Source organism: Piliocolobus tephrosceles, chromosome 9, assembly GCF_002776525.5.
Source record: "Piliocolobus tephrosceles isolate RC106 chromosome 9, ASM277652v3, whole genome shotgun sequence".
In the NCBI taxonomy this organism is placed as follows: domain Eukaryota; kingdom Metazoa; phylum Chordata; class Mammalia; order Primates; family Cercopithecidae; genus Piliocolobus; species Piliocolobus tephrosceles.
Window position 1 is genome coordinate 89,180,682 of NC_045442.1, and position 7,190 is coordinate 89,187,871.

At 46.1% G+C, this 7,190-nt stretch overlaps 1 protein-coding gene and 1 non-coding gene across 2 annotated transcripts in view; both read right to left on the reverse strand.

Annotated features, from left to right (window-relative positions):
- ZNF487 (zinc finger protein 487) overlaps nt 1-6,119 on the reverse strand; it is a 26,239-nt gene extending 20,120 nt beyond the window's left edge. The window contains 1 exon segment of the mRNA XM_023198570.3: nt 5,334-6,119. The gene's annotated coding sequence lies outside the window, so the exon portion shown is untranslated.
- Nucleotides 3,455-3,516, reverse strand: LOC111531350. Its single transcript, XR_002728233.1, has one exon. It is a non-coding gene; the product is annotated as a U7 small nuclear RNA (small nuclear RNA).
- Nucleotides 6,120-7,190: the final 1,071 nt, after the last annotated feature.

The following is a 7,190-nucleotide window of genomic DNA, read 5'->3' on the forward strand; positions in this document are numbered from 1 at the left end:
AAAAAAAAAGACTTTCAAGAAAGGAAAATAACAGCCAGGCGTGGTGGCTCATACCTGTAATCTCGACACTTTGGGAGGCTGAGGTGGATGGCATCTGAGGTCAAGAGTTCAAGACTAGCCTGGTCAAGATGGCAAAACCCCGTGCCTACTAAAAATATAAAAAATTAGCTGGGCATGGTGGCAGACGCCAGTCATCTCAGGAGGCTGAGGTATGATAATCGCTTGAACCCAGGAGGCAGAGGTTGCCATGAGCTGAGATCATGCCACTGCACTCCAGCCTGGGCGACAGAGCAAGACTTCGTCTCAAAAAAAAAAAAAGAAAGAAAGAAAACAACAGACTCTTTCAGAAACAAAGACACAAAAATATCTAACAATTTGTCATGGAATATATTTTAAAAGGATAAAACAACAATATAACTTTGTTTCTGGAAAACAGGCTGGTTTAACATTTGAAAATCAAAACAAGGTGGGAACTGAACAATGAGCTCACTTGGACTCGGAAAGGGGAACATCACACAATGGGGCCTATCATGGGGAGGGGGGAGGGGGGAGGGATTGCATTGGGGAGTTATAGCTGATATAAATGATGAATTGATGGGTGCTGACGAGTTGATGGGTGCAGCACACCAACATGGCACATGTATACATATGTAACAAACCTGCACGTTATGCACATGTACCCTAGAACTTAAAGTATAATAAAAAAATTAAAAAAAAATTATTAGTACAGTCTTGTGCTAGAATATTTCAAAGAAGTACATGTCAACTAAAGACATACATTTAAATCTCTGTTTTTACCTCCTGGCTAATTTTGATTACACAGCAATTTAATTATCAGTTTGATTCTACAGAGAGATTATTACCTCTATAATCTATGCCTACTGGAATGTCTGTTGTTAATGTAAAAATACGAAATATATTTTTCCAAGAATAAATATATTACATTCTTGAAACTATCTTTGAAAACAATGTTTGAAAACAGTCTCTAATTATTCATTAGGAAAACCGAGCACATACGTAAATACATGTTTTTCATTAAAAATATATATATTCAGTTATAAAAACATTATTTTGATATAATTTATTTGTAAAATACATCTAAAAGCTTATGCAGAAAATAGTGATTTCATCAAAAGGGAATTTTGTCTTTAAAAGTATCTTAAAATTATCATTTTAATGCAAGCCTACAGCTATTTGTTGTTAGTTTCTTTTATTTAAACTTTTAAGACATATTCAGTTCCTTTGTTTTTTGAAGTAAAAAATAAAAATTGAGTTTGTGTAGGTGTGTTTTTGAATCTTTCTCAATTAAACTTGGCTAAGAGCTTTAAAAAAAAAAAGAAAATCAAAACATTAACAAAATTAACTTGATCCATAGGTTAATATCAATCAATCCACTGAAAAAGAAGAAAACAATATAATCATCTCAATAATAATTAAATTCATTCTTCTGGTCTATTAGCTAAAAACAAATAATAATAATTAAACAGCCGGCTGCAGTGGCTTACGCCTGTAATCCCAGCACTTTGGGAGGCCGAGGCAGGCAGATCATGAGGTCAGGAGATCGAGACCATCCTGGCTAACACGGTGAAACCCCATCTCTACTAAAAATACAAAAATTAGCCAGGCATGGTGGCGAGCGCTTGTAGTCCCAGCTACTTGGGAGGCTGAGGCAGGAGAATGTTGTGAACCCAGGAGGTAGAGCTTACAGTGAGCCGAGATTGAGCCACTGCACTCCAGCCTGGACAACAGAGCGAGACTCTGTCTCAATAATTAAACTCACAGCCTGAGCAACACGGCAAAACCCTGTCTGTAGAAAAAATAAAAAAATTAGTCAGGCATTGTGCTGTGCACCTGTAGTTCCAGCTACCTGGGAGACTAAAGTCAGAGGATTGCAGTGAGCTGTGATCGCACCACTGCACTCCAGACTGGGTGACAGAGTGAGACGTGACTTAAAAATTTTTTTTAAAAAGTTCAAATTCAGTACCCACTGGATGATAAAAAGTCTCAGTAAACCAAGGGCCAGGTGCAGTGGCTCACTCCTGTAATCCCAGCATTTTGGGAGACCAAGGTGGGTGGATCACCTGAGGTCAGGAGTTCGAGACCAGCCTGGCCAACATGGCGAAACCCCATCTCTACTAAAAGTGCAAAAATTAGCTGGGTGTAGTAGCATACGCCTGTAGTCCCAGCTACTTGGGAGGCTGAGGCAGGAGCGTCACTTGAACCTGGGAGGCGGAGGATGAAGTGAGCCAAGACCATGCCACTGCACTCTAGCCTGGGTGACAAAGTGAGACTATGCCTAAAAAAAAAGAAAGAAAGAAAAGAAAAGAAGAGAGAGAAAGAGAGACAGAGAGAGAGAGAGGAAGAGAGAGACTGGATACCTTGGAAACAGCAATAACGAGAGGCAGGAAGAGGAAGAAGACTTCACGGACAAGACAGAAAATAATCACGGAGGAAGAATAGATCAGAAACCAACTGAGAAGACATTCTAGGGAGATTAAACATGAGCATCAACTGGACAGAATGCTCAATTAAGGCAAGCACTAAAGTACCCATGACATTTGGATACCCCTACCAGGCAGAACCAGCAAGTCATGTTGTTCAAAATGAGAAAGGGAAACGTGGAGATACTTGCCAGAAAATACAGCTTTAACCTTGCTGTTGTACAATCTATACATACATTTAAGGAGTTTATCTGAAGGTGATATAATCCATTCTTTCATGCAGCTATCTCAGCTTCTATGCCTGGATCAAGCAGGACCATCAGCAAGAGGTCTATGGGACCAAGGTGCCTCCATCCCTAGAAACGCACTGACTGGAGTACTCCACCCGCACGAAGTACTCAATTACAGGCAGCAGACTGCACTGATTTCTGGTACTCATTGAAAGACTGAAGACTGACTGTCTACTAAGCCATCTACAGGAAAACTGGAAAAAGAATGTTTTTTAGACTTCAATGCCAATAACTCTTTTCTTTTTTTTTTTAAGGGGCTTTCCAGTGTGAAAGGAAAATAAATCTCGGGGCACCAAAATCACTAAGCTAAAGAGAAAAGTCAAGCTGGGACTGCCAAGGGCAAACCTACCTCTCATTGTATTTAAAATCACCCCTTTGCTCACTGAGATAAATGTAAAACTGATTGCCTCCTTTGAAGAGGCTAATCAGAAACTCAAAAGAATGCAACTATTTGTCTCTTACCTACCTAAGGTCCCGGAAGCCACCTGCCCTCCAAGTTGTCCCACCTTTGCTTCCAGTTGTCCTGTCTTTCCGGACTGAACCAATGTTCATCTTACATATACTGATTGATGTCTCAAGTCTCCCTAAAATGTATGAAACCAAAGTGTGCTCTGCCCACACTGGTGCATGTCTGATCAGGACCTCCTAAGGCTGTCATAGGCGCATGTCCTCAACTTTGGCAAAATAAACTTTCTAAATTAACTGAGGCCCATCTCAGATATTTTGGGTTCACACTGGCAAAAACTGGAAAGCCTGCTAGACAAATTCTAAGAGCCGTAACTCTTTTGAGTCTAGTTCGGTTGCCAAGGTTGGAGTGCAGTGGAGGGTTCTCGGCTCACTGCAAGCTCCGCCTCCCGGGTTCACCCCATTCGCCTGCCTCAGCCTGCCGAGTAGCTGGGACTACAGGCGCCTGCCACCACGCCTGGCTAATTTTTTGTATTTTTAGTAGAGATGGGGTTTCACCGTGTTAGCCAGGAAGGTCTCGAGCTCCTGACCTCGTGATCCGCCCGCCTCAGCCTCCCAAAGTGCTGGGATTACCGCGCCCAGCAAAGAGCTGTAACTCTTAATGTCTCATGAGGAATTTTTTTTTTTTTTTAATTAAGGCGGAGTCTCCCTGTTGCCCAGGCTGGAGTTCAGCGGCATGATCTCGGCTCACTGCAACCTCCAACTCGCACGTTCAAGCTGTCTCATGAGAAATTCTTTTCTTTTTTCCCAAGATGGAGTCTTGTTCTGTCGCCCAGGCTGGAGTGCAGTGACGCGATCTCAGCTCACTGCAACCTCCACCTCCCGGGTTTAGGCGATTCTCCTGCCTCAGCCTCTGGAGTAGCTGGGATTACAGGTATGCACCACCATGCCCAGCTATTGTTTGTATTTTCAGTAGAGACGGGATTTCACTATGTTGGCCAGGCTGGTCTCGAACTCCTGACCTTGTGATCCCCCCCGGGCCTCCCAAAGTGATGGGATTACAGGCATGAGCCACCACCACCACGCTAGGCCTTTTTTTTTTTTTTTTTTTTTTTTTTTTTGAGATGGAGTCTCACTCTTGTCACCCAGGCTGGAGTGCAGTGGCTCTATCTCAGCTCGCTACAACCTCCGCCTTCCGAGCTCAAGGGATTCTCCTGCCTCAGCCTCTGGAATAGCTAATGAATGGGATGACCTGGACATTCATTCACCCCTCTGGAGTTCAGTGGTTTTCATCTTTCATGTCAGGCAGAAATTAGTAATCCAGGAAGCTGTTTCCTGCTCTACTTTCTGAGTAAGCATGGTGGAAGCACCCACATCTCTCAAGGCCACTGTGGTAACGGGCATAGCAGGGGATCTCAGGATCTGGAAAGAGTAGATAATTCAGAAAAATTCAAAGGCCGTTGGGGTGTTTAAGACAGAATTTTCTTGGCCAGGAGTGGTGGCTCACGCCTGTAATCCCAGTACTTTGGGAGGCGGAGGCGCGGGAATCACCTGAGGTCAGGAGTTCGAGACCAACCTGGCCAACATGGTGAAAACCTGTCTCTACTAAAAATACAAAAATTAGAGGCCGGGTGCGGTGGCTCAAGCCTGTAATCCCAGCACTTTGGGAGGCCGAGACGGGCGGATCACAAGGTCAGGAGATCGAGACCATCCTGGCTAACACGGTGAAACCCCGTCTCTACTAAAAAATACAAAAAACTAGACGGGCGAGGTGGCGGCGCCTGTAGTCCCAGCTACCCGGGAGGCTGAGGCAGGAGAATGGCGTGAACCCAGGAGGCGGAGCTTGCAGTGAGCTGAGATCCGGCCACAGCACTCCAGCCTGGGTGACAGAGCGAGACTCTCTCAAAAAAAAAAAAAAAAAAAAAAAAACAAAAATACAAAAATTAGCCAGGCGTGGTGTCACGCGCCTGTAATCTCAGCTACTCGGGAGGCTGAGGCAGGAGAATACAGTGAGCCAAGATCGCGCCACTGCACTCCAGCCTGGGAGACACAGTGACACTCTATCTCAAAAGAAAAAGAAAAATAATTTTCTTAGAAGTAGGTAGCATTTCTTTCCCTCCCAACCAGGTTCTCTCAACCCTGAAGATGGAGAGACATTTCCTGGGCAAGGCTGACCCTAGCCTTAGGCCCAGCTCACCTGACAGCTGGAGCAAAACTCCCGTTGAGTCAGCTGGGATGGCTTGTGGAGCACAAGCATTACATATTGCATCTCTCCGTGCAAATCTGGGTCGTGTTCTTTCTCAGCCTCGTCCTCTGCTGCTGTGAAAACTCTGGTGAGAGGTTTCCATTCAGGTGGGCCATGCTTCCTCTACCTCAAAAGTGCTGCTCTGTTTTCAGAAATTAGGAACTGGCCCTAGGGGCCAAAATCATTTTATTTGGGGCTTACATCAGGGCCCTAAGTCTTGGGACTCCCTGTGCCCCAGAATCTCGGGTTGGTCCTTCAAAAACCCAACCAAGACGACTGAGGACACACTGGCTGGACGGTTCAGACAAGGCCCGGGGCCCTCCATTATTAAATGCGGGCCCACAAACCCTGACTACGAGTGCCCCAGCATAAAACGGAGCTGGCATTATACTTGGCAACGATGTCTGGCGCTCAGTGCTGTAAGGATGCAACGCTGGACTTCCGCCGCATGGGCTTTTAGTGGGCAGGCAGAGCGGTGAGCCCCAAGGTCCAGCTCCCAGGCTGTGCTAGAGCGGGCGGTGCCCGCCTCCCTTCTGGAGCGCGAAGCGTCCCCGTAGTCCCCACTAGGGTGCGCAGTAGCGTCGGCACAAGAGCGGCAAATGCCGCCATGACCGACTGCCAGCCTGGCGCGCTGTCTCCTATGCACGAAAGGACCAAGGCCGCGGCCCCGCCCTCCCGCGGGCTCTGCGTGCTCTTTGACCCCACAGGCGACCCGACCACGGCCCAGCTCTGCCACTACGGGAAATGGGCCGCGCATGCGCGGCAGTGCCCGTCGCTGTCACAGGCGTGACTCGCGCCGCGGACTTAGAGGGGCCGTTTCCCGTCAGGCTCCGCTACGAACCCTCGCCTCGCCCCGCCCCGAGCTGCGTCCTCCAGCCGGGCGGGGGCGCGTCAGGCGGTGACCCGGACGCAGACAAAAGACCGCAAAGGACGCCTGCACCTCAGGCATGGAAAGTCGAACGAGCCCGTGGCGCATGGATTCTTACGGAAAGCAAAGCGGTTTTGTGGTGCGGCCGTAATCACAATGCCAATGGGCTGGTGCTCGCTTCTCAAAATTTGAGACTTACTTGCAATACACAGAATTTGGGGGTGAATAAAAGTGCAAACTAAAAGAAAAAGACTATCACACACAGCCTCGTATCCCGTAGAGGACTTTTTTTGAGACAAGGTCTGGCTCTGTTGCCCCGGCTGGAGTGCAGGGGCACAGTCAGGGCTCACTGCACAGCAGTGATGGAAGCAATGTGTATGTGAAGACTTGGCATGATTCACTCCCTGCATAATCAAGTACTAATGTTCCCACTGGAATAGGTGTAGAGAGAATGCATTCTTGACATGGTTCTACGAATAAGGGAAATTTTGTTTTAATTCTGCTTTATCTTTTCTCAGTTTTTCAGACTAGTCTCTACTAATTTAACTGCATCAAGTACATCAAAATCAATTTTAATTAAAAATCCAAAGTTTATTCCAGAGCTATCGATTTTCCAGCATGTTTTACAGCACAAGCATTAATGTTACACTAAATTAATTTTTGCATTACTTGGTTTAAAAACGATTTTTCAACAACATTGAATATTAAAATAGCACAAATCAGATCATTCACAAGCTTCAAAGCACACAGATGGCATTTGTAGGAGACTGACAAGTGATGGAGTTAAATTTTGTAAGCTAGTGAAAGGAGACCAGTATAGTCATAATAAACACTGTCCTCGGCTTACTGTTCAAAAGTATTTTGAAAATCTGTGAGTCCAGGGCCAGGCGCAGTGGCTCACGCCTGTAATCCTACCACTTTGGGAGGCTGAGGCGGGAGGA